At 41.9% G+C, this 26,600-nt stretch overlaps 2 pseudogenes; both read left to right on the plus strand.

Annotated features, from left to right (window-relative positions):
- The first annotated feature begins 7,502 nt into the window (after nt 1-7,502).
- On the plus strand, nt 7,503-9,049 carry LOC130454738 (cyclin-Q-like; annotated as a pseudogene).
- Nucleotides 9,050-11,675: 2,626 nt separating this feature from the next.
- LOC100028797 (pre-mRNA-splicing factor 18-like) lies at nt 11,676-26,064 on the plus strand (annotated as a pseudogene).
- The last annotated feature ends 536 nt before the right edge of the window (nt 26,065-26,600 follow it).

A 26,600-nucleotide genomic window follows, 5' to 3' on the forward strand; every position in this document is an offset into this window, starting at 1 on the left:
TTCCCCTCTTATCTCTAATTATTGTAGTTTCCTCTTAGAAAGTAAAAATTTGTATGCACCTGTAGTTAAAAGACTTAGAGGTACAAGATAATATGTTTAGTGATCAATTGGGGTGACTAGTCTCCTAATCATCATCGGGAGGGATTGTGAATTTTAGATTTACTCCACCTTGCTTAGTCTTTAGAATTTTAGCAGCCAGGAATGTATACACCCCCACTTAAGGATTAAGTGTGGGGGAGGGTGGTCTGTGATCAGAATGTGCCTGCAAGTGACAAATCAGAAACAACTGACTGACCCCCTGGGCTGTCCTAAGCCAAGTTGAAGCCTCCTTCTGAAGCCTGGTACATGTGAGACAGGAAGTGATGTAAAGAACTGCTTTTATATTTCGCATCACTTCCTTTGAGGACCTTTTTGAGATCTTTGGTGGTGGAACAGGACTTGGAGCTCTAGTGTGGGACCTCAGCCTGCTTCCCTTATGTGACCATGTGGTGATAAGGTTGACTTTCCTTTCCCTTGATCTTTCTGAAGGCACCAGCCTTCAAGGAGGCCCCTCATCTTGGAGGAGGCCTTGTGGCTGGAAGCCAAGCTAGATTAATCTTCTGGAAAGGCCCCTTGGCTGAGAGGCCTCTGAACTCCCCCTGGCTCAGACTAGGCTAGAGTAGATCTAATTCCCTTCCTCTTTCTCCCTCATTCTTAATTTCTTCTTTCTATTGAAAATAAACCACCATAAAATTCTATTCTGACTTGAGTATCTCATTGGGATTTAGAATTAAATCCCTGGCGACCACTAAAATTATATTCAGTCTCAACCCTAAAATTTACTCCTAACACCACCAAATGAGATCACAGGAAGAGAGAACAAGAGGAAGGGGTACACAACACTTATATTCTTCCTATGTCAGCACATAAGGTGAGAAGGAACATGGGGTGCTGGGGATTGTAGTTCTAGGGTTCAAATTGTAATTACACAGTACCAACAATCAAAAGCAGGTACTGACAAGACACACTATATTCTTGTAGGGAAAAGAAATATGTTTGAGGTCTTCCCTTCAGACTTTTGCCTTTTCTGTCATTTTGTCTTCAATCACCTTCTCATTTCTGCTCCTCCCCTTCTTCCCTAAACATATCTATAGACCAAGAAATCCTTTGGTCCAATCCCAGAGCATTTATAAAGAGATGGGTGAATTATCCACCAGACCTCCATAGGAAAGCACAATAGTGTAAGCTTAGCCTACAGGCAAGTGGAAAATGGTTGGATTCAACCAATGATTGATCAAGCACAATCCCTGCATTTCTACTGCTTCAGAAGGAATCTCAGGATAGACACTGTCAGTTCAGAAGTAGCAAGGAACACTCGATAACATTCCTACTAATTGTCCAAAATTGATTTCCTATAGCCAGGTTGCAGGTTATCAGAAAAAGTTCTTCAGACTTGAATTGGCAAGCTTAATCAAAGCCAACCACCTCCTAGAGTAGCCAAAAAGCTACTTCTGGGTAGGTTTTTCACTATGTCATGAGACTCTTATGCTCCTCCTTAAAATATGAGGTGCCACCAGTGAATGAATGTCTGCAAAAGAAGGAAACTTAACAATGGACTAAGTCACTAAATGAGATGGAATCAAGGGTAAGGCCAGTGCATGTTTAACAACCACCTGAGGTTGGGATGGAGAATGTATGCATGACACTTATACACTCTTTTTGAAAGCACAAGAAGAAAATCTTAGTCATTCAGAAAGACTCTTATTTGCCATCAGAAATATATTCACCCACAACACTTGGCAGAGTATGTATATGGAAACATTTTCAGCATCAGCCTGCCATGACCTATCTGGCAGACATGGTAAAGGCCATTGGGGGAAAGAGTTCCATAGAGGCTGGTCCAGAATTCAGAAGTTAGAAGAGCTGCAGAAATTCAAGAGGTACTTGCAGGACTATCCCTCTGGCTGGGGCATCTCTGAGGGTTGAATGAAGGCAACTGATCACATAGAAATACCTGATTTGAGTCAGGGAACATGGGGAAGAGGAAGCCTGAGAAGGTCTGAAAATTTGGAAGGATCTGGAAGACAAAGCCAGGGCTCCAGGATCCTACATAATATCCAAGAATTAAAATGGAATTCTAAGACCCAAGAAAATGCACCAAGAAGGAAAGGGGATCTTGGAATAGTTCCTGCCACAATTCTTCCTGTCTCCCCAGGGCCTTCATAGAGCAGCATATTTTGCACTTGATTTTCCCAAATAATATCAGTAGACTCTCTATTACACAATCATTCCATTCTCAATAGGAAATTATATGATAATGAGAGTAAAATCAACCTATGAAGGGAAGATACAGAAACTCAAATTTTAACATATCAAGGAGCACTAACTGCAAAAAAAAACAGTTCTTCTAAGCCATGAACGAGCTATATCCCTTTCTAGTGTCATACTTTTTGGAATAAGAGTAAAGCTGGGGTTCAAGAAAGCTTTTGATCTCCTTTCCTTTTCCTCAGTATATGTGGGCTATCACTCACTCTATGCTGTCATTTACAGAGCAGGTTTCTCTCCTGTGGCTGTGACCTCAAGACCATTTGCCTTTCCTCCTGATCTCTCAGAAACCTTTTCTGCCTTTTAAAAAAATAACTTGTATCAATAACTCTGCTACTTCCTTTTTATTTATTTATTTAATTTATTTATTTATTAAACCCTTACCTTCTCTCTTGAAGTCAATATTGTGTATTAGCTCTAAGGCAGAAGAGTGGTGAGGGCTAGGCAATGGGGAGGGGGAAGCAAATGACTTGCCCAGGGTCATACTGCTGGGAAGTGAGCTACTTCCTTTTTTAAATAGATTATATGTTTTATTACCAAGTCCAAATTTCCTCATTTACAGGTAAGGAAACTGAGGCCCAAGAAAGTTAGACAAAATTATCTAACTTCATACTTAGAACAGAGGTTAGATTTAAACCCAGATCCTCATGACTGAAGAACTAATGCTCTTTCAACAAAGAATAAGACTTCACTTATCATTAGAACACCTAAACAAATAGCTCAGCCAAGCCACTTTTTATTAATGTTAGTTCAAACTTATTTTCAGCATGGGGTGGGTTAACTAAGACTTGTGAGTTACTGAGCATCCTAGGGCCAAGGAACCACAATACTGAATGTGAATTAACATATTCACAGATGTACAAATGTGAGACATGCAACATGACTTATCTATGGCAAGATCATCTAAGTGGGAAAGAGTCATCAAGAATGGGGAGGGACATGAGGAGATGGGAAGGCAGTGGGAGAATAGCTCATCACTTTTCCAGTTTACTTTTCCACTAAACCAGCTTACCAATGACAATTTTATATGCTCACCATCACCAGTTCAGCTCCAGTAAGATCAAGTAAATCACTAAATTTATACTTTCTTTTCCATTTAAAATGACCCTTGCCTTCTGTCTTAGAATCAATACTATGCTTCCATTCCAAAGCAGAAGAGAGAAGGGGTAGGCAATGGGGGGTTAAGTGACTTGCTCAGGCTAATAGAGCTAAGAAGTGTCTGAGGCTAAATTTAAAGTCAGGAACTTCCATCTCCAGGTTTCTCTATTCACTGAACCACCTAGCTGCCCCTGTCCTGCCCTTTGTCCCCATTCCCATGCCCAGACTTCATCTATGACTCCATGAGAATACATTATATTTGCCCACCTTTCTCAACCCTAAGACTAATTACCTCCATCTAGAGATGTACTGCATTCTCACTCACCCCTTCCCTGCTCCTGTTTCATTCAAGAGAAATGGACGGCACGACCACAAGCTAGAGAAACACCAAATTATTCTGAAGATAATTTTTTGGTCTAGACTTATGAATTTATTCATAAAGAGGCTTGCAAGTCAAGAAACTTCTTCCATCGATGAGGATAGAAAATTTCTCTATAATTGAATGTCTCAGTGCCACTTGCCCAAGGTCATTCATCTAGTGTCACAAAAGACTCAAACACATCTTCCTAATTCCAAGGCTTAGTCTCTATCCACCACGTCATGTTACCCTTCAAGGTTATCAGAGAATGAGTGCTTATTGCACAGACAGAAGATGTATTTGAAGGAGAGAAAAAAGGATCTGCAGGGTAGATGGTATGCCAACATATTAGGAGATGGTAACAGGAAAAAGAAAAAGTGTACAAAATTCATATTACTCTATCATACTTTTTCTAGCGCTTCAAAGACAAATGCAGTATATGAAATGTTGAAAGACAACTAAGAGTATGAAAAGTCAACTTACGCTAGCAAAGAATAAATCAAGGTTACAGCAGCTAACAAGGGAGCACACCAGGCCATCTTAAATTCTGATTGGTGAAAACAATATGGAGGTGGGCTAAGAGTTCTCAACTCAATGTATTACTTCTTCCCTTTGGCAGGGTGTTGGGAAGGGGAAGAATGGTCATCCCACAAACAAGGCTTGGTCATGAAGTACAGCAGCCTCCAGAAACCTGGACAAGGAAACCCAATCAAGTTATCTCTGGCTTAGTTTCTCCTTTGTAGGCCAGGTCATTCCATTCTTTAATGGAGTCAGGGACAAAACTCCTTCTCCCTGGGTAGAGTCAAACTTTATGGAGTAAACAGAAAAAAGGGTCCTATTTATGTGGGGGGCCCAGCACAAACTAGTCAAGGAATACGTGCCTTGGGTCCAAGGATAATCATATCACTTGGTCATGCCTTTCAGAAACAGCCTGGTCAGAAAGGATGGATCACCAATTAACAATTGGCTATTAATAGAATATGAATTTTCATCAGACCCAACATCTAGGCATAGGCCTTATTCTACTCCCATTAGGTTAGTAATGGAATGCACACAATTTCAACCAATGAATATGAGACCATTTCTGTGAGTAAACTTATAGGGACATAGATATAATAATAAAGGATGGATCAATCACATTTGGCTCTGCACAGAAAGTTGAAGAACAGAGCTCTTGCTCATATGGTTGTATCTTCCTTCTGATTGGCCTGATAATACATCTTTTGGACTTCACCTGCCAGTCCTGATTAGTGTGTATTTTAAAAGAGGATGTGGACTTCTCAGTCCTTTCCCATTTATTTCATTTATTTCATCACAGAGAGGGTGAGAACTACTCTTCCCTGAGCTAGGGAAACTTGGCCAAATGGCTTGGACAGTGGCTTCTTTCTTAAAGATAAAGAGAAGAAGTTCTGACTCCACTTTGGCATTTACTTGGGTATAGACCCTCTTTTTGTTATAGAACTTGAGAGCTATTATTACGAGAATTGAAGTGCCTGACCTAAGGCACTTAAGATTGGGTTTTAAGAAAATGAATGAATTCGCATAGAAATGTTGCTAATGAATAATACAGTCCAACATTAATTTTCATCAAGAAGCATCTTTAGTTTGTGTCCCACTTTCCAAAGGCCAATCTACAAAGGACTGAAAGCTACTATCAGCTATTTCTTGCCATCAGTCTATGGTCCTTGTGAAGATGGGGTTAACTCTCCCCCCTGTCCATTTTTAGATTTAATCACCAGAAGCACATACACCCCATTTATCCTGAAGTATGGGGAGGTCTGTGACTCACGTGTGCAATAGTGGCTGAGGAATCAGAAACCCAATGATTGCTTAGGACTGCCCTATCTAAGCGATAGCTACAATTTGTCCACATAAAGTGAAAGGAAGGCACAAGAAGAAGGAAATGAAGGGTCTTTAAAAGTTCACGAGAACTTCCTGTGACCAGCTCTTTGGCCTAGGAATCTGACCTTGAAGGAGCTTTGGCTTGGGGCCCTTGGACTGCTCTATTTTTCCCTTAGAACTACCACATGGGTGAGTGAAAAAAGCTGACACCCTTACTTGGCTTTTCTGGAGGTACGAACCTCCAGAGAGGCCCCTTGTCTTGGAGGAGGGCCTCCTGGCTAAGACCCTTCATTAATTTACCTCTTGGCTCCCTTTGCTGGGGCCTCTGAGGTCCTTCCTGGTTTGGACCAGGCCAGAGTAATCATCTAGTCTCTCTCATTTCCTTACTTTTACTCTCCTTTTGTAAATAAACTACCAAATAAAAGTCATTCTGACTTCAGATATATTCATTTCAGCAACCACACTCTGATATATTTAGCCCAACCTTTTATTTTAACCCTTCCATCCTTCAGTGTGGTCTTGGGCATCTAGACCTCTCTGGTGTCAGAATACCTGGGAATAGGAGGAAAAGTCTCCATTGCCAAACTTCATGCACAGTTTATGAGCCACTAAAGACACAATGAAAATGACCTCCAGAAATCCAAAAACCTGGAAGAAAAAAACATAACCCAGAGTTTTTAAATGTAGCGCTAGAGGTCTCAAACCAATGGGGCCAAAGCCACAGTGTTGATCAAGTCATGGGAGAAAATATCAAAGAGTTCGAGGATCTTTGAGGCAGAGGATTCACGTTTTCTATTCTCAGCAAAAGACATCAGAATGAAAACCTGCTGATTATAGACCTTTACTAGTGAGAAAAACAGAATAGACATCTGGTACAGCTTGCAAACAAAGAGGGGCAGGAAAGCCACACTTAGCAGGAATTGGGCTCTCCTACTCTTTCGGGCATAAGACTTTGCTCCTTCTGATTTGTCTTTTTATTTTTCTACCACAAACACACTCCTATGACCTAAAGCTCAGACTGTTATTTGTTATCTCCTTAATGATGTCTGACAGAAGTGTTAGAATCTAGAAGGAAGCATACATGGATCCCCAAACTCCATGAAACAAAGGGCAATCTTAGTAAACCAGCGTGACTCTTCTAGTTATTACAAATGTCCAAATGTCTACATTCATAAACAGAATTGCTTTGGGACTGAGGCACTTTAGTCCCTCAAAAACCTACATGTAAATACATTTTGTATTTAAATGGAAAGACAGCTCAACATTCTCAGCAAAAAGTCAAATACTGAGAATTCCTCTCCTGGGACCAGCTAAGGAGGGACATTTCACAACTTTGCCTTGGCTAAATCCTCTCATTCAAAGACAATAACTCCAGTCAGTAAGAAAGTGAAGAAGTTTATGTCTAACAAGGGTTTTCAACTCTGATAAAATTGGTGGAAGTGAATTACAACAATCTAAAGTGGATGAAATTAATAACTAATAAGATTGGAAAACTTGAACCTCAAAAGTTCATATAGTTTTCCTGGCTGGAGAAAACAGGGTAGATTGATTACATGACAGATTAGAGATGTGTTAGCTGCTTACTACTTAGATCAGTTAAAAAACAAAAACTTTTAAAGCCAAACTTGGAGATATTAACCAGATTTCAAAAAGTCATGAGATATGGAATATCTTGCCTATAAAGAACAAGAAGTGCCTGTTATGCAAATGGAGAGAAATTCATGTTAGGGCTGAGCAGGCTGCAAGAAAACCTTTAAAAGTCAATAGCAGGACCCGGCTCCGGCTCCACCGGCCACCTGCTTCATGGGCACTACCCACTGCGCTCTCCGGCTCCCAGCTCCCTAGCTCGGGCCAGGAGCCTACCAGCAGACAGCCCTTGGCCACGCCAGGAGGCACAACCATGCGAATAGGAATAGCATCACTGCGGGGGAGGGGGGTGGGCCTGAAACGCTGCCCTGACTGAGACCAGCTCCAGCCCTTCCTTCTCCTCTCCTAAGCCACGGGGATCCCCAGGGAGTGGGCCAATCCGGTCCTGAGGACGTTCTGGGACTTTGCACACCGTGGGGTAAATGTCAGCGGGGATCCTGTTACCACCTGCCGTTGCTGGGGGGGGGGGGGGGGCGGGGCAGGGAGGGAGCGCCCAGGGCAGAACCTGAGCGGATCCCCTTCTACACTCCTAATACCCCCATGGCATAATTACCAGGACTTCCTCAGCCCCTCCCACGAGGGACCCCTCTCCCATCCACTTGGAAGAGAAACGCTGCTCCCTCTCCCGGAACATCAGAGGATCTCACTACACACTATCCATTCCGCTTATACCCTGTACAAGATATCTTCCACAACTCTGAAGTATACTTTTGGGGACCGAGGGGCCAGGAATACCTTGGAGTCAACGGTGTTAGCCATGGAGTCCAGGCAGAGTGAGAGCAGTGCCGAGGGTGAAGAAGTGAAGAAAGAGGGGCACCTAGTCCGAGGCCAAAGTCCACTTTAAAGTGACCCGGTTCATCATGGAGGCAGGTGTCAAGCCGGGTATGCAGTCCATTCCAATTGCCACAGCCTGTAGCATTTACCATAAATTTTTTTGCGAGACCAAATTCGATGCATATGAGCCTTACCTCAAAGCCATGTCTGCCATTTACTTGGCCGGGAAGGTGGAGGAGCAACACCTCAGGACTAGACACGTCATCAATGTCTCTCACAGCACCCCCACAAATCCCTGCTCCACTCCCTTATTTCTTAAAAGAACTGGATGAACCAGCACAGCTGGGAGAGAACGCCCGTCTCCCGGGTAGCCTGGGTACTGCTGCGGGACAGCTACCATGGAGTGTTGTGCCTTTGCTATCAAGCCCCTCACAGAGCCGAGGCAGTGCTCTAGCTCGCCTTGCAGTGCTACGGAGTGGAGGTGCCTGCCGATTCTGAGGCAGAAAAGCCATGGTGGCAGGTCTTTAGTGAAGACCTTACCAAGCCAGTCATTGATAATATTGTGTCTGACCTGATTCAGATTTACACAATGGACACAGAAATCCCTTAATGGTCCCGGGGCCACCCAGGAAAAAAGACATTTGCTTTTTCTGAGGACTGGATTTGACCCACCAAAATGGGCCCCACCTTCAAAAAGCTGATATCAAGATTGGTCACAAGGAACAATTTTGCATTAGCAAACAGAGAACTAAACTTGGGTTGCTTTCAGATGGTTCTTTGGTATTCATGTGCTGGTGTAGTGAAGAGGTGAGGATAGGCATTCCCTCTGAGCAGGTCTGGAGTTTATTGTGTTTAAATGTGAATAGGTCCATGTTGAAGGAATGCACTATGTTCAGTTACCTTTTTGCACCTTAGGAAATTTTTGAAGATGAAACTTTTCAATTTGATGGAGATTATATTTAAGCATCTCTTCATTAAAAGAAAAACCAAAACAGAATACTTGATTGTACCCTTTGGGGATATATTTCCAAGCCAGATATAAGCTTAACCTTTAAATATAAATAGAATATTTTATTTCTTGTAATAAAAGCTAAAAAGCATAAAGATGTGAGAACAAGTATATAGTTTAAGAGTTTTTGATGTTCTGTGGACCATATGATTTTTTTTCCATTTTGTGTTATCTTCCCCTCCCTGAAATATAAAATATGAGCATCTTTTCAACACAAATATTCTCTCAGAAATCTTATGTGTTCAAAATCTTAGAATGCCAAGATCTCTGAAAAATTAAAACTTTCCAGTAAACCCAAAGGTAAATGTGTACTACTAGGTAAAAAAAAAAATATGCCTATATTCACCTATGTATAAAAATGGTTTAAAAGAGAAAACTATGGGTAGACCAGCTATGTGGTAAGCATCAGGGAGTAACAGAAAGAGTAAGTGATGGACTGGTACCCAGAAAATGTAAAAAATATGAGAAATGCTTCTAGTAAACCTGGTAGCCATATGGAGAATCTCTATGAGAGAATTGAGGGGAAAATCATAGGAAGGGATAGGAGAGATGGGTTACTGTCAGTTCCAATAGAGGGAGCAACTTCATGGATGAGATAATAGATTGAATGAAGTGTTGGGAGATAGAAAAACACTTTTATAGTTAAGAAAGCAGGGCCAAATTGCAAACAGTTGGCCAAAAGAAACACCTCTTCAAGATTTTCACTTCTGTAATTTCCAAAACAAATTTGCTATTTCTATATTAAACTTGTTTGTTGGTTCCCTAATAAAGTGATTTTTTTCATGTTTCTATTCTTAAAAAAAAAAGTCAATAGCATCAAGTCATTGTGGCATGGATATTGTATCCCCAGAAACTCAGACAAACTTATGAGAAATTCCTCTGATCTCTTAGACTCTCAGGACTTCCAACCCCATTGAATTGAGATGGACAAAGAGACACACCTCATTCATTCATCCTCCAAATCACAAGAACCACCACCAGAGTCATGTCCTCACTGCTGTAGAAGAATATAAAAATCCCAGAATGGAGGCATTCAGGGAGCAACCCCCCAGGTTGATCCACTCATGCTGTCTTGAAGGCCAAAATTTGACATTACAAATCAATCTCTCTTTACTTTTAAGTTAAATTTCAAAATCTTGCATTCTTGTATCCTTCCCCAATCCCAGGGGTACACCTCTACACCCCACAACATCTATATGACCCAAAACAACAGAGGATAGTGTAGCAGTCCACCCCTAGCTATGGGCAAGGGAAACAGTTGGTATGTACAGATTGTCTTAGAAGAGAGCATGCTCGGTATTGCACATGGCTGGGAAAGCCTCTGACCCTTGACCCCAGCTTCTCCCAGGTTAGGTGGGAACGCAGGTTTCTTTGTGCTCACTTGGTTGAGAGAAACCACACCTATACCTTGTCATTAACCAATGATAATCATCCCTATGTACTGTGTATATTTGCATATCAAAGAGATTAAATATGCCTCAGCCAGCTCCGCCTTTCTCTCTTCTGCTCTTCCTCCCTTCCAGCTCGCACTGATGCCTGTCCTTGCTGGAGCCAGGCTCCATCTCTAATCTTTCTCTATCATCTCTCCGACCTCTGTGGTATTAAATGTGGATCTCTGGACTGGTATAAGCTTTCGGAATGGTCCTTTGATCAGAGCTTGGCTGTGGCTCATTGATAATTAATAAAGACTCATTCCTGCCACCTCATATCTCTAATTCGACTCCGTCATCCCCCTCGTGGTATCTAAAACTTCTATCCTTTCTCTATCTTCCTACCTTAAAACTTCTCTCTCCCCTCTGAGGAAGCTTTAGATAGTACCATGTCAAGATCAAGTAGTGACAAATTGAGAGCCAGAATATTCCATTGGCATTAAAGGTCTTCAGCAAATTGTGGCAACTTTGGGAAGAAGAACAAGAATTGTAGAGGTTAGCCAATCCTAGATAGATTACAATTTGCATCATGGAAGTGAAGTGTTGAACTGATTATGCTGAGATTATCTGAATGGATTTGTGAGCTAAAGAATGCAAATTGGTTCCCCCGGGGTCAAGAGAATTTAGATTCTTTTACCAAATAGTAGTTTGTTTCCATACCTACAGACCCATGAGAGCTATCCAAAAGGGACCTCTTCTATTAATGGTCAAAGGAAAAAGAGCCTTAGGGGTAGAACCCATTAGCTGGGAATCATCTATGTCCCTTACTTTAAGGTTTACAATCATTAATTAGGTCTATTATCTTCAAGTAACATAACTAGGATATTCTGACTATCACAAAGACTTGAGAAATTTGACAACCATTTCATTCTTAGAAATGCACAGGAAGGAGAGATGTGGCCAGGAAGAACATATGACTATTTCAATTGCTTATCAAGAAATTTACTCCAAGACCTGGTATCATTATGAAGCTGGTGTCGTCACTGCTGCCATCTGAATTAAACACCTTGAAGACCAGAGAGATAAGTCCCCAAAGTAGCTGTCCAAATCAGTAAATACATGGTAATCTGAGACAGAAGAGTGATCAAAAAGGCTTCACAGAAAAGAGCATCAGAGTTATTTTCCTTCTTTTAGTACCCATTGCACACTTTGAATCAAGCCAGACTTCAGAACTATTGCCCTAGAAAGTTAGTCTACTTAGCTCTACTTCAACATGGGAGTTCCAAAACTATCTTCACTGCTGGCTGTGAAAGTCCAGATTCACCCAGACCACTATATCGAGTGTATGACAAAACCCAAGGCTTCAGAATTACTTAAACTCTTCCTTTGGGTTTACAGCCATCGTTGGTAAAGGTGGTTAAGTGCACTTCACTTCCTGATTCAAGACAGCATTAAAAATAGTTCTAATATCTGATTGAAGAAATTTAAAAATTATGCATCTAGCCCCAAAGCTCCCAATGTAATAACATGTCACGTTTATTCTCCAGTGCTCTATAAGCCAGAGTTAGAGAGGAGTGAACAAGCTTCAGGCAACTCCATGAGACCAAGTATAGCAGGAAGAGTGAATGACTTCTCACCCACAGAACAGTCAAAGGACCAATTTCTTTCTGCTCAAGGTCAGACTCTTACTCATCCATTGGCATCAAAGATTTAAGAGTGAGAAGGAATAAAAGGGCAAAACTTGTAAATCTCTTCATATCGATGAGGAGATGGAAAGTCAGGGAGGTGAATGATTCACTTAAATGGGAAGAAAGGATAAAGTGTTAGAGAGATACAGGATTCTGCCCCATGGCATCTGCATGGAACTCAATAGGCAATATTGTCTTAATAAAACATTCTCTCCTAAACTAGGGGAACAAGTGTTGTTTGTATTTATAAGGTTCTGTTTGGATACGTGAAATGTTTATTGTATTTCAACAGGTCTCCCACTTTGATAATTTTTTTTAATTAACTGGAGCCTTTGTTGTTTTTTTTAATTGTAGGGATCATCAAGAAACTGCTAAAGTAAAAAGCTAGAACATCTTTCTGTAAAAGTAAAGTTTAGATTATTCTGAATGGGGAAAAAAAAGAATATAGTTAAGTTCAAAGGGGCCTCTGGGATGTTTTCCTCTTATATTCTGGAAAATTCTAGAAAGCAAAGGTTCTGTCTTATCTAAGCTTTTGACAGAAGTCTCCAGCTGGGTACTGAGTGATAACTAATAATAAAATGATAATATAATAAAGTGATAATAATAATAAAAATCTTAAAGGTCTCTATATAAAACATGTTATGGTTATAAAGTATTAAAGGAGGCGGTGGCTGATTCAGAGGCTGCAGCTGAAGCTGCTGGAAATCAGAGGAGGAGCTGGCCTTTTATTAACAAAAAAAAAATTTTAAACCCTTACATTCTGTCTTGGAATTAATACTGTGTATTGGCTCCAAGGCAGAAGAGTGGTAAGGGCAAGGCAATGGGGGTCAAGTGACTTGCCCAGGGTCACACAGCTAGGAAGTGGCTGAGGCCAGATTTGAACCTAGGACCTCCCATCCCTAGGCCCTGGCTCTCAATCCACTGAGCTGCCCAGCTGCCCCCAAGCTGACCTTTTAAAGGCAGTTTTCTCACAGTCTTTCAAGTTGCCTAGCACTGCCCAAGGTGGGGGGGAGTGGCCTTTGAGTTATCACTTACTCTAGATTCTAGTGTCTTGTGAACTCTCACACTTAATGATCACTAAAGAGCTGAAGATTTACCCACTTTGAGATTGACCTGAAAACCATGAGGTTCCCTTCCTTAGAGCCTGCATCAAGCCTTCTCTCTCCTTTCCTGAAAGGTACTCACTAGTCAGAGCTGAAAGAGTTTACTGATCCCAGGAACTACCCATCACTATACGAGTTTCTTCAGTTTAGAAAACATCATTAGAAAAGTTGATCTGAGATCATCTGGCACTTAGACCACAGGATTCAATTAACACTGTAAGGGATTCCTCTCCAAAGTATGTCTTAAGTTCCCTTTTAGATCAAGGAACCGCTGGGCCTGAAGTGAAATATTGGCCTACAAGAGGACCACACTGGCCACAATGATATTCCACTAAATCAGGGAAAACTTTTACTCAAAGTCACTGTATTAATAAATAGCCTATACTACATTATATGGGGTGTGCAAGCAAGGAAACAGGAAAATGCAGAGGAAGGAGAGGTAGGAGACTGAGGCAAGATAGCTCCCAAGGTGAATTTTCTTGACATCTTCTGTTTTTATACTCCTGTTCTCCTTGTGTAGATCTTTTCTCTCCTTTCTAGGGAGCCATGAAAACAAAGAAGGCATCTAAAAACAAGATTAATTTTCTCAAAATATTCAAAACAAAATTGAACCATTTCTACCAAGTTCCCAATGACCTGGTGAACTTGGACACTGGAGGCCAAAGCTGTCTTGGTTCCAAGTGTGAACACCATTGTGAATAATAGCTCATTACTCTAAAAAACAGGACAAAGGGGAGAACTCAGGCCCATGGCAGAAACTGGAAGCACTGTGAACACACAGTACTTCTCACCTTTTCTGGGGAGAGTAAAGGAAAACCCATTCCCAGCAGATTTCCCAAAGATTCCCAATTTAAATCAATACAATGCAATATGAATTTCATGAAGAAAGGAGTCTTCATATAGTAATATGGGTCTACCGGGAATGTGATAAACTCAAAGGCATGATCATAACATGACCACAATTTAAATGATTTAGACCCAAAGCCATCAAGAATTTCAGATTGTTGAGGGTTTTAACAAAACTATTTGGGAATTGGGGCATTTTTCCAATTCACAAAGCTCCCTGCCATTAGCACTATTTCCAGATTCCACAGACATTTCCAAGGGAATTAATGATTGGGAGTAGAGGTGGGCACCAGAACATTTTCTCCTACTACATTCTATAACCCATGTGACTGAAATGTGAGCTATCATAGCAAGTATTGGAAGAGTGAAACAGGTACCGGTATCAAGGACAAAACCCCTAGGTGGACTAAGAAGCAAGCTGGCTCTGTGTTGAGAATTTATATTCATTTTGGTATATATCAAGCATACGGAAGATACCAAGCCAATATTAGCACTGGACACTATTAACATGTAAGTGAAAATTCAACAAATGCCTTTAGGTCCCTATCACCTGGCACAATCTAACTGACCCCAAAATAGAGAGATCTTAAGACCGTACTGAGGTGGTCTACAGACTGCATCACAGAAATACAGCCTCTCCCTCTTTGTTGGACCACTTCTCCATTTCAGGAGGATGCCCAGGATAGCTGTGGCTCATTCTACAAACTATACTCTGGACTTTGTCTACTATGCTCTCTGGCCCTGAGAAATTTTGTCTTCCTCCATCTCTTTCCATCTTCCTTTTATATATTGTCCTCTCATATTAGAAGAGCTTCTTAGAGCTCTCTCATTATCTTTATAGATAGATGGAAAGTGGACAGTAGAGAGCAAAAGGATGAATAAGTATTAGGGAGGGGGTGCTTGCTGAAGCAAAAGTTCCAAACTATAGAAAATCAAGAAGAATAAGAAATATGCAGTAAGTGGCTCTGTGGAAAGAGAGCCAAGGTTGATAACTGGAAGTCCTGGGTTCAAATTTGGCCTCAGAGACTTCTTAGTAGTGTAATCCTACATTAACTTCCATTGCCTCACCCTTATTGGTCTTCTGTCTTGGAATCAAAACACAGTATTGAAGTTGTGCACTTCACAAAACAAGTCCAGAAACCCAAAGTTCAAGTTAATGGAACCAATATTCATTAATAATCAATGATTAATAAACTTACCTATTGGCCAGGGTAAATCTTCTTAGTGAAAGTTGGGCCAAACTGAATTGACAATGCAATTTTTATAGGGTGCAAGATACAAAGCAAACAATGTTCATTAATGAGACATAACCTCGATGGAGCAAGCAAACCTTATCGTCTAGAAGCCATGTTCATCATTAGCATGGGGTATAGGACACTCCATTGTATATATTATCCTAGACTGGCTGCTTGTTAGTGTAATGATTGGGAGTAGAAGGAAAACAAAAAGAACCAGTGGGAGAGCTCTACAGAGATTGGGGCAGAAAGGACAGTTGGGAACTGAAGGACTTCTGGGAAATTCTCGTGAGGAGAGGGGTCTTGGGTGCGGAGACACAGAAGGAAGAGCTATTTCTCTGGGCCATTTTCAAGACACTTGTGGATATTTCTGTCATTGACAGAAATCCTAACATTGAGGGTTCCTGTTTAAAACATTGCTAGTTCCTGTCAAGAAACCTAATTTCTTCAAAGACTTTCATTCCATGAACTATTGAGATACTGGACTCAAATTGGTGAGCAGTGTTCTCTTCCCTTTTTTCTACCTCTCCCCTGCATACAAGAAAACCTAGTACTTCAGAAATTAGTTTTGTTTAGAAAGAGATTTAGGGTGAACCTACAACCCCTCTAAAATCTACGCATTGCCCCAAACAACAATTAAATCAAATAAGCAGTCAGCAAATTCGATCTCATTTATTTACAACTAGAGAGTAAGCTCATTGGCAGACTATCTTATTGCCAGTTTTCAAGAAGACAGGAGGGGGAGGCTTGTGAGCACTCTGAACCGAAGCAGCACGTATCTGGATTGAGGTCCTTCATACCTGTCTTTGTAGAAAAAACTTCCCCACTGCCCTTGAGGGCTGGCAAGGCCATCAAAGGGCAAGCCTTCACAGAAGGGAGATCTCCATTTTGTCTCCCTTAAGTAATTCAGGGACTTCAGAAGGGGGTAGTGAGGGAAGCCATTTTCATCAACCCTTTCCTCACTGCCTTCAACCCTCATTTCTCCATCTAAGGAGTGAGAGTCCCTCAAAATTACATTAGTAAGGGAGTTATTTTTCTCTTGGATCCTGACTGTATGTTGTTTTGGTTCTGAGATGACTGATCTTCACAGGAAAATTCAGTTCCAATTTCTGCTTTCCCCAGGGAAAAACAGGTTTTCTGGTCAATCACTTGGTTTACCTGACTTCTAAATTGATACTAAGTTGGAAGATGAAAGTTTTTGAAATAAAAGAAAAATATTGGAGTAGCACTTAAGAAATAAGAAATAGTCATGCTAGAAAGGAGAACTTTTGAGGACTCAGGAGAGATTGGCAGTCACTGAAACAAAACTCAATGGAAAAGATCCAAGAAACACAAAGTAAGAGGAAACATATTCAATGTTACAAAAGAAGTCATTGAACTTCAAGAAAAAGTGAATGAGGTGGAGCAATTAACAGATTAAAATCCAAAACTTTTTCCCTGGAGAAGATAGAAATGGAAAAACACAAGCTGACTAAAGTTCAATGTTACCTCTACCAGATTCAACCTGAACAGCCAAAGAAATAAATGAATTGAAAACACAGGTGGCCATCCTATTAGAGAGAGACTGACTCAAAGACAGTATCCAAGAAGTTGAAACTATAGGATACAAATGACTGCTGACAAATTAGGAGATCCCTAGGAACCTCAGCTCTCCAGTATTCAAGGTAATCTAGAAATACGAAGTATTTCCTAATAGGAGGAAGGAGGTAAATGAGACTAAGCTAAGCTCTGAGCTCTAAAGAACATGAATTGCACATTGCCCACAGTAGAGACAAAGAAATAGGACGCAGAAACTTGATTCAAGTCTTTATAAAATGACCATTTATCAAGCCCAAGAAGGGACAGAAAAGGCTACACAAATGAAAATAAACCAATGGAAAGAAAAGCTAAAGAAGAATTAAGCAGTAGACCAACAGAAGCAAGAGTCAGTCAACACTGAAGCAAAGAGAGGCTCTACCTCCCCACCTATTTCTTTCCCTGCTCCCTCTGGCTATTGAAATACTGACATCAGGGATGAGTTCACTCTAATCATCTTCATGTTTACTTTTCCTTCCTTTCTTGTTCAGGAACTAGATCAGGACATATCTTGGAGGTTCTGACTGGTCTATTATCTCCCCAACCCTTTCACCAAAGCCATATGGCTGAATTTTGGAGATTCATTCCTAAAGACCTATCCCATCCATTATACTTCTCCATTTAATCTAGCAATAGAAAAGGCAGCATACAGGCTACTTAGAATGAGAGCCTACAGGCATCATTTAGTCACTGCCTAAAGTTCAACATTATAAAGCTAGCTCAACTGCTAGAGGAAAGTCAGCGCCTATACTACAATATGGAAGAGCCTTCTAGCGGCTCACAGTGCCTGTCCTCTCATAACTCTGATCCTGAGGATAGAATCCAAAATTAGGAACTTCTATAGCTTCAATAAAAGGAACCATTCACACACCAAAATGATCACCTGTCTGATCAAAGTCATTTAGAGCCCCTATTTATCTACTGCTGCTGGGGGCCATCAGGCCATGATGCCTTGACAAAGTCACTCATGGTAGCTGGGGAGACCACAGAGTGGTCCTTGGTGAGATGTGACTGCCCACTCTATTCCCCTTACATGACTTCTTTCATCAATGCCCCTTACCTATGAATTGACATGATTATTATTCCCCCTAGTCTCAAAAGAAATAATACAAGAGCAAAACACATGTACCCTTATTCCCCAAAATATCATCAAAAGATCAGACCTTCAAACCCAAAAGACTATCATGGGTTAACTTTTACTTAGGTACATAATTCCCAGCAAAACCACAGCTACAGGTCAAGCCCAAAACTTTCTCATGAAGCCAGCACACAAATCAATCATAGAGGCCCATACAATAGGTACAGGTACAGTACAGGTACACAAAGCTTCAATATGCCTCAGTGACTCAATGACACAAATCAGTAACTCAAACTCCCTAGTAAGCCACCTGTGAGGAAATCATTTATCTTGTATTTCTGTTTGTAATCACAATACAAAAATATAGAATGTTAATCAAGTGATTTGTTAAAAGTTAATGTATCACTTTTCCAATTATCTCTCTTTAATTTTGTGTATCTGCATGCCAAGAATATGGATATAAAAATAAATCCCAAGCCTAGGAATGTTGGAACAGCTGAGATTCAAAGCAATCCCATGGCCATTATGATTAAGCTGTCTTCCGCTTGTTATTTATTTTATGTTATTTATTGTGACTGATCGTTCGCCACCTGTCGGGAACCCTGGAGACCTGAGTGAGATTGGACCCTGACAGCGGCACACTGCTACTGACCTCAGATGGCTGTTTGATAGACTTTACTCCAGCAAAGTCCTCCCTCTCATCAGCTTATCTATTTGAGTCCTACATGGTCATGAGGCTCTACTAGTCTACATGAGTCCTTAACTTGAGAACACAACTTGGAAAGCCTTTTTACAATAATCCGAGATTGTAAGTCACCACTGGAGAAAGCTAGGAAAGAGACAAACAGCTCATTTGAAAGTTGCCACTTGGTTATTCTGGCAGAAGGAGAGAACCTAAATTTACAACTAAGCTGCTTTTGTAAGACCAGATAGAAAATAAGGTGTCTGAGCCACAAGGCAGTTTCTTACTGTGATTTCATAATAATTAAATGATTAAATGTAATATTAATAAAAAAGATTGGTCACCATCTATAAAATTAACTCAAGTCAGGTGTCTGTTAGTAGCTCTAAACAATTAAGCTTTAATAAAAATGGAGCTATAGGGAAAAAAAGGGAAATATAGGAAAAGGACAGAAAATATGATCTAAAATAAATACTCTGAGCCGAATCAGGAAGCCCCAATCTGAAATCACCAAACCTCCTAAGGCACAAAAAACCCCACAAGCGCCTAGCAGGCACCAGAGCTCCAGCTCAAGACAGTCTTCCACTCAGACACCAACCTAGAGAGAGAGAGAAAGTATAGTCTAAGTCCCAAAATGTACACACACAAAATGGGATGCAGCGAAGGAGGAGTTTGGGGAGGAGGAGCCTGGGGAAAGGATTTTTTCTACACAATTTTATAGATTTCCCTCCATGGGCTGAGCACAACATGAGAAAGTAGAGAGGGAGAAAGGCAATTACAAACAGCAAATTTGGAAGCAAAACTATCAAGCTGAGGGAGTTTCCAAGCTCAAGTACTTGATGGCTAGATAGAATAAAGAAGGAAATTGCCTGACTCTCCCAAATTCTGTTCCAAATAACTTAATAACACATCAAATTGAATTTTAGAGCACCAGAAATAATGGAACATCAAGGGGAAAGCAGTCATTCAACCTAAGGTAACTTGGGAGGATGTTAGGCTAGTAGTCTGGCCTGGAGCAAAGTGCTATCACTGTCACATCAACAAACACCAAGCCTCAGTGGCAGCTATGTCAGGAACTGTGACCCCACAAATGACTGGGATTGGGGGTGGGTGGCCCAGCAGGGCAAGACTGGAGGGAGCCCCACTGTGGGCACCGCATATAGAGCCAGGGAATGTTATCCCCAAGGAGAAACAAACACATACTAGAAAATGCAATTACAGAGGAACAGGCTCCCTGCTGGTTGTAACCATGCACAAGGAGTGGAGTTCTGCTGGGGACTGCTATGGAGTCTCAAGAAAGACTGGAACATTATTAAAGCAAGGATAATGAATGTTTATTGTAAGCAGTACACCAGATTTAAAGCTCTTCTCAAGAGACACAATCTATCCTCCCCAGAATGTGAACAGGGGAGTTAACCCATTCCGACGATGTCTTGGAACTGTTTATGCAGCCTTGAACAGAGATTTCTATGTTTTGGCGAACTCAGGAGGAATAGTATGTCACAAACACCTGGGAAGAGGAACTCCATTCCATGAAGTCATGAAAGGTTCACTGCAGAGTTCTTGGATTTGGTGCCAGGGCAGAGGGGGTAAAATGAAGATTGCATCAGAAAGGAGGCCAGTGATGCATTCTGTAGGAGGTCAAAGTATTTGCAGTGGTGGATGTGGGGAGGAAGATTCTGATTGTGGCTCAAGAATGGAGAGGAGTACTTGAGGTCTCTCATAAACCAAGGCATAGGCCAGAGGAGCAGTGACCACATCTGGCCTTGGATCACAGCCCATTGGATGCTCCAAAATTTCAAACATCCCCAGAGAGAGCTCTGAAAAAACAAATATCTGAAGCCTGAAACATTAGCCTCCCCACCGAGGAGCAGAATCTGACCCAAAGTTAACAGCCAAGAAATAGTCTATTTAACCTAGCTAAATTACAGAAAAGATACTGACTACAGATCGTTACTATGATAAGAGAAGATCAGAGTTCAAATTCTAAAGACAAAGAAGTCAAACAGCCACTCTACAAAACTTCAAAGAAAAATATGAAGTGGTCACAGCCCAAAAAGAGTTTTTGGAAGAGCTTTTGAAAGACTTCAAGAATCAAATGAGGAGAGAGGAGCCAATTGTTTTCAACTTTCAAAGTCTTGTTTAGTTCCATAGATGACCATGGAATCTTCTTTTTTTAATTTTTAATTTTTTAAATTTTATTTGGTCAATTTCAAACATTATTCCTTGGTTACAAAAATCATATTCTACTCCTCCCTCCTCTCCTCCTGCCCTTCCCGTAGCCTTGTGAATTTCAAAGCTACTCTACTCTATACAGACCATTCTTTAGAAGAAGAGATTTAGCTATTTCCTGATCAATAACAATAGAGATACTTGTAATAACAGAATCAGGTCTTGAAGCTACAATCTCCACCCTACTCCGTGTAACAAGATTAGGAAGGGCTGCAGCAAACTCAAGATTTAATTATTTGAGAATATGGCCTTCAACAGACATGTACAAAAAAAGGACAGACCCCTGGGTGGTCCTAGGTCAAGCTAGAGCCACCATTGGCACATGTGAGACACAGAAAGTGAGGTAGAAATCAGCCACTGGAGTTCTCAGGACTTCCTGTAAGGAGGGCTAGAGTCAGTTGGAGCCTGGTGCTTGGAGTTGGAGGAGCACCACGGACTGTTTTCCTTCAGATTGGTCATGTGAGTGATAAGGACTGATCCCTTTCCTTGGCTTGGCTATCCAGGGCCTTAAAGCCCGCTTTGGCTCAGCCTGAGCCAGAGTGGGTATTTCAACTTCTTTCCTTCTCTCCCTTATCTTTCTCTCTCTCTCCCTCTAATACTTTCTTCCTCCTGTTTGTAATTAAAACACCATGAAAAAAATTTAGCAGCTGACTTGAGTGTTTCATTTAGGAATTACATAAGTGAATTCCTTGGCGACCTTAAATTAATATATATCAGTCTTTTAAAGGGATTTCAATGTCACACCCAATGGAACTGCGTGTTGGCTATTACATGTGTCCTTGATCAGAACCTATTTTGATTATGTAAGCTTCTAAGAAATCATGTTCACAAAGAGCTAGAACTGGCTATGATAGGAGAAATATTGGGACCTATTTGCATGGCTACCTCAAAAGCAGAACCAGCTCCTAATTTCTTAACTGATCCTATTGTTGAGATTTGCAAGATTAAAACACCCTGGCTAAATCACGAGATATTCTGGACTGGAGGTCCAAGGATGAATACACTAGTTATTTTTCCTTGTCTCTCAGGTGAGACTCAGGTGAGACCCTGATGACTGAAAGTAAGTAGACTAGGGTTTGGCTTGCCAGATATCTTAGGCTGCAAATTCCTAAGGCTTTCTGGCCCAACACCAGCCAGCAGGGGTTTGACAAAGTTAGCCCACGGGAGTCTTTTGGGATTGGGTTTGAGAGTCTGATCTTTTGGTGACATTTTAGAGAATTAAGGTACAGGTAATAGTAATCATATCAATCCCATAGGAAAGAGATGTTAATGAGAGAGGTCATGCAAGGAGGAATGAGTGGGAAGTCAACCTTTGGCAAGGGCCAATCTGTGGCCTTCTTAGCTACCATGAGTGACTTTGCCAAGCTGTCATGGCATCTTGGCTCCCAGCACTCTGACACAATTTGTTGAGCTTGTAGCAGGTTTGGCACAGTTGAGTCTTCTTGAAACCCATGCCAACACTGGGGCGGCAGTGAAACACTGAAGGGCCTGTCACAAACTCTGCATTCTTTACCACCCCTTTCTTTGGTCAGGGAGTATAAGGATTTGGTCCAAGTCACATCTGACACAGAATAGGAAATTCCCAGTGCCCCCATTTCTGCCTGCTGTAGGTTTTGGAGCCCAGAGACTTCTGAATCCCAGAAGTCAGAGCCATGGTCTTAGTGCTATCCAGGAGGAGTAGGAGCCCCTGCTGAGCGCTAATCACCTGTGACTCTTTCAAGGCCAGAGGTCATCACGCAGTTGAGAGAAAGAGGAGAACCAGGAAGATGGTCTGCAGAAACTGATGATGCATTTCAACAAGCCAGAAAGCTGGGGATTCTCACACCAGACCACATTTTGGAGCAGTCACACAGGAAGGCATGAGGAGGCCCAGAAGAGCCTGAAAATGGCTGAAGACCATAAAGCAATAGACCCTGAGCTCTCAATGAAACCAAGAAAAGAGTACTTTGCAAAGAGGGTTGGGGCTTTTTTTTTTTTTAAGAGCAGCCACATTGGCTCCTCCACTATGAACTTGTCTTGACAAACAAGGACTTTGAGACAAGTACTAGAAATGGAAAGATTTTAGCTCATTGAGGTAGCATCCCACTCCCACTGGTGAACTCCAGTGGTCTCTTATTCCTTCCAGGACATCCAGTATAGTAAGAGGCATTTGGGAGTTCCTCATTATTGTGGCCTGTGTCTTGGGAGCTAAGCAGAGCCTGCTGGGGACAGTTCCCCTGGAGTTTAGGGGACAGAACCAGCAGATTGGAGACAGCTCTGAAAAACATGGCAACCTCCACGTTGACCAGGAAGCAATAGATCACCAAAGTAGCTAAGGAGAAGGATAAAGCCCCTGTTGAAGCACAGATCTCATTTTCAGGGCAGCTAAAAAAAAGAGGGGAGATCCCTGTGTGGGGTCAAGGAGACTGGCCTGGCAGGAGGTCTCCAGGGCAGCCAAACATGGAGATGCATAAGCAGAGATCTCTCAGAACTGGAAGCTGGGGGAGGACAAGAAGCTGCTTGGGGAAAGGAAATGATACTTCAGAGGTGATGCCAAAAAAGAAGAGGAGGCCTACTTTGTGATCCTTCTCTTTTGGCTGTTCCCTGTAGCCACATCTTTCAAACACCGACCTTCAGCCAGTCCAGTATTAGAACTGGAACTGGCACAGGAACAATCGCCTGTGACTCTTTCAAGGCCACAGGTCCTCAGACACTTAAGAGAAAGAGGAGAACCAGGAAGGTGGTCTGCAGAAACTGATGATGCATTTCAACAAGCCAGAAAGCTGGGGATTCTCACACCAGAACACATTTTGGAGCAGTCACACAGGAAGGCCTAAGAGGAGGCCCAGAGGAGCCTGAAAATGGTTGAAGACCATAAACCAATGGCCCCTGAGCTCCCAATGAAATCCAGAAGGGAGTACCTTGAAAAGAGGATTGTTTTTTGTTTTTTTTTTTTTGAAGAGCACTCACATTGGCTTCTCCACCATGAACTTGTCTCATGTGACAGAGGCTGGCACTAGAGAAAAAGTGCCAGACTAAAGAGTATATGAAAGTCATCACCTCAATGGGGGAGGGCCCCCCCAGGAGTGGAATCCAGAGGAGAGAAGACTCTGGCTGGGAGAGGAGCAAGGGTCTCTCTGTCTTGAGATGTTGAAGAGAGAAGGTGGGAAAAGACTTTCTCCTGAGGGTTACCCACTTTTCCTGCTGGTGACTGGAAATCTCTCCCCCCAACACTTCCCTATTGAAGGGACTTCTGAAGGGAAACCTGAGCAGACTTTACCTCAGCTCCTGTTGCCCCTGAGTCCACCTGACTTTCTCTGAGGGGGGCTGAGGCTGCCAAGGCCAGAGTTTCCCCCAAACTTGAGGAGGGAGGGTAAAGGGTTTAGATAGAGAAAGGGATCCCCTTTTCCCAATTTCCTTTTCCCAATCTTCCCTGCCTGTTATTTCCTTTCCTATTACCTGATTGAGTTAACATTAAAGTTAACTGTTCACCAAGCTGAGTGTAAGTGAATGGGTCAAGTGTAGACCTTTCAGTCTCAAGTAGTAGAGGGGAGACAAGAAGGACAAGAGCGACTTGGGGAGAGCAGCTTTACCTAAGGAGGGAAGGCAGAAGGGGGAAAATCTTCAAACCCCCTCTCCTCTCTCTGAGCCAACCCGCTACATTTGCTGTCTCCCCTGTACCCCGCTGTGTGCAAGGGGGTTTCCTCTTCTCTTTCCCCTTCAATACCAAAAGCCCAAGCCTCCCTTGGGGGTAACATCACTGCTCTACTTTTATTTTTTTAAGACACTCATAAAGTCCTTGTTTGTCAACACAAGTGCTAGAAATGGAAAGATTTTAGCTCATTGAGGTAGCTCCCCACTCCCACTGGTGAACTCTAGTGGTCTCTTATTCCCTCCAGGAGATCCAGTCTAGGAAGAGGCATTTAGGAATTCCTCCTTATTGTTGCCTGTGGCTTCTGAGCTAATCACAGTCTGCTGGGGACAGTTCCCCTGGAGTTGAGGGGACAGAACCAGCAGATTGGAGACAGCTTTGAAAGACTGAAAAACATGGCAACCTCCACTTTGTCTAGAAAACTGTAGATCACCAAAGTAGCTAAGGAGAAGGATAAAGCCCCTGCTGAAATAGAGATCTCAGCAGAATAGCTTTTCAGGGCAGCTAAAAAAAAGAGGGGAGATCCCTGTGTGGGGTCAAGGAGACTGGCCTGGCAGGAGGTCTCCAGGGCAGCCAAACATGGAGATGCATAAGCAGAGATCTCTCAGAACTGGAAGCTGGGGGAGGACAAGAAGCTGCTTGGGGAAAGGAAATGATACTTCAGAGGTGATGCCAAAAAAGAAGAGGAGGCCTACTTTGTGATCCTTCTCTTTTGGCTGTTCCCTGTAGCCACATCTTTCAAACACCGACCTTCAGCCAGTCCAGTATTAGAACTGGAACTGGCACAGGAACAATTGCCTGTGACTCTTTCAAGGCCACAGGTCCTCAGACACTTAAGAGAAAGAGGAGAACCAGGAAGGTGGTCTGCAGAAACTGATGATGCATTTCAATGTTTAAGAAATATAGAGATTGTCATATCCGAGGTTACAAGGGTTTAAGGAACGACTTGAAGGCAGCTTTGGATCAATCAACAGTACTTTGATGAAATGGCTAGTGGTCAAGAACGAGGAGAAAAGGACACAGGGGATGACCTGAAAGTCCATGAAGAAAACACCACTATTGAAGAATCAGAGGCATTGGGAAAATCCTTAGGAAAGGGGGATGATCAAGAAGACATGGACATCATAACCAAAGCCCTTAAGTTTCTCCTTGGAGTTTGGGCTAAGGAACTCAATGCTAGAGAAGACCATGTAAAACAAAGCATTCAGGGCAAACTGAACAGTGCCACCCACAAACAGACAGAAGCCTATCTGAGGCCACTCTTCAGAAAGCTACAGAAAAGGACTCTTTCTGCAGATATCAAAGAATCAATAACAAACATTATCAAGTTCTTGTTGCAGAGAGAATACATGAAGGCCAACGATGCTAATCTTTGGATGGCCATTGGAAATGCTCCCTGGTCAATTGGAGTCACCATGGTTGGTATCCATGCCAGAACCGGTCAGGAAAAGATTTTTTCCAAGCATGTTGCACATGTTCTAAATGATGAGACTCAAAGAAAATATATTCAGGGCCTGAAAAGATTAATGACCATTTGTCAGAAGCACTTCTCAACAGAGCCCTCAAAGTGTGTGGAGTACAATGCCCTCTGACAACTCTTCTCCATGGAGCTATGAGACCCTAAGACCCAAGGCCTTTTGGGGAACTGCTACCAGCAATGAAGAGGACAGAAAGGATCAAGGGTTGGGAGCAGCTGTTTTCTACCTAATTTATTCCTTGGTTCATTTAGAGAATTCTGTTTGGTTCTTGCATCAGATTTGAAAGCAGACTCTTGATGGCTGTATCCTATTTGGATTTTTAGTAGCCTCAAAATCAAGCCCAAGACCTCCCCCACACTTTGCATATACAGACAACAATCATTGTGGGACTCTTTTTGGACTTTTCCCCCCTCATAGTTGGAAATTGATGGCAAATGATTAGAAGAAAACCATTGAAAATGAGTTTCAATTATTTCTACCAAATAGGATGATATTCAATTTACAATGACATAAATGTTATAGAAAAAAAACTTTTCTTCTTCAATAACTACCCCCCAAAATCAGCATCCTTTAGTGACATCTGAATTCCTCAAACGTGTCTGATTTTTCTGGATTCCATTAAAGGCCTAGCTTTTATTTTTGTGATTCAT

Source organism: Monodelphis domestica, chromosome 5, assembly GCF_027887165.1.
Source record: "Monodelphis domestica isolate mMonDom1 chromosome 5, mMonDom1.pri, whole genome shotgun sequence".
Classification (NCBI taxonomy): Eukaryota; Metazoa; Chordata; class Mammalia; order Didelphimorphia; family Didelphidae; genus Monodelphis; species Monodelphis domestica.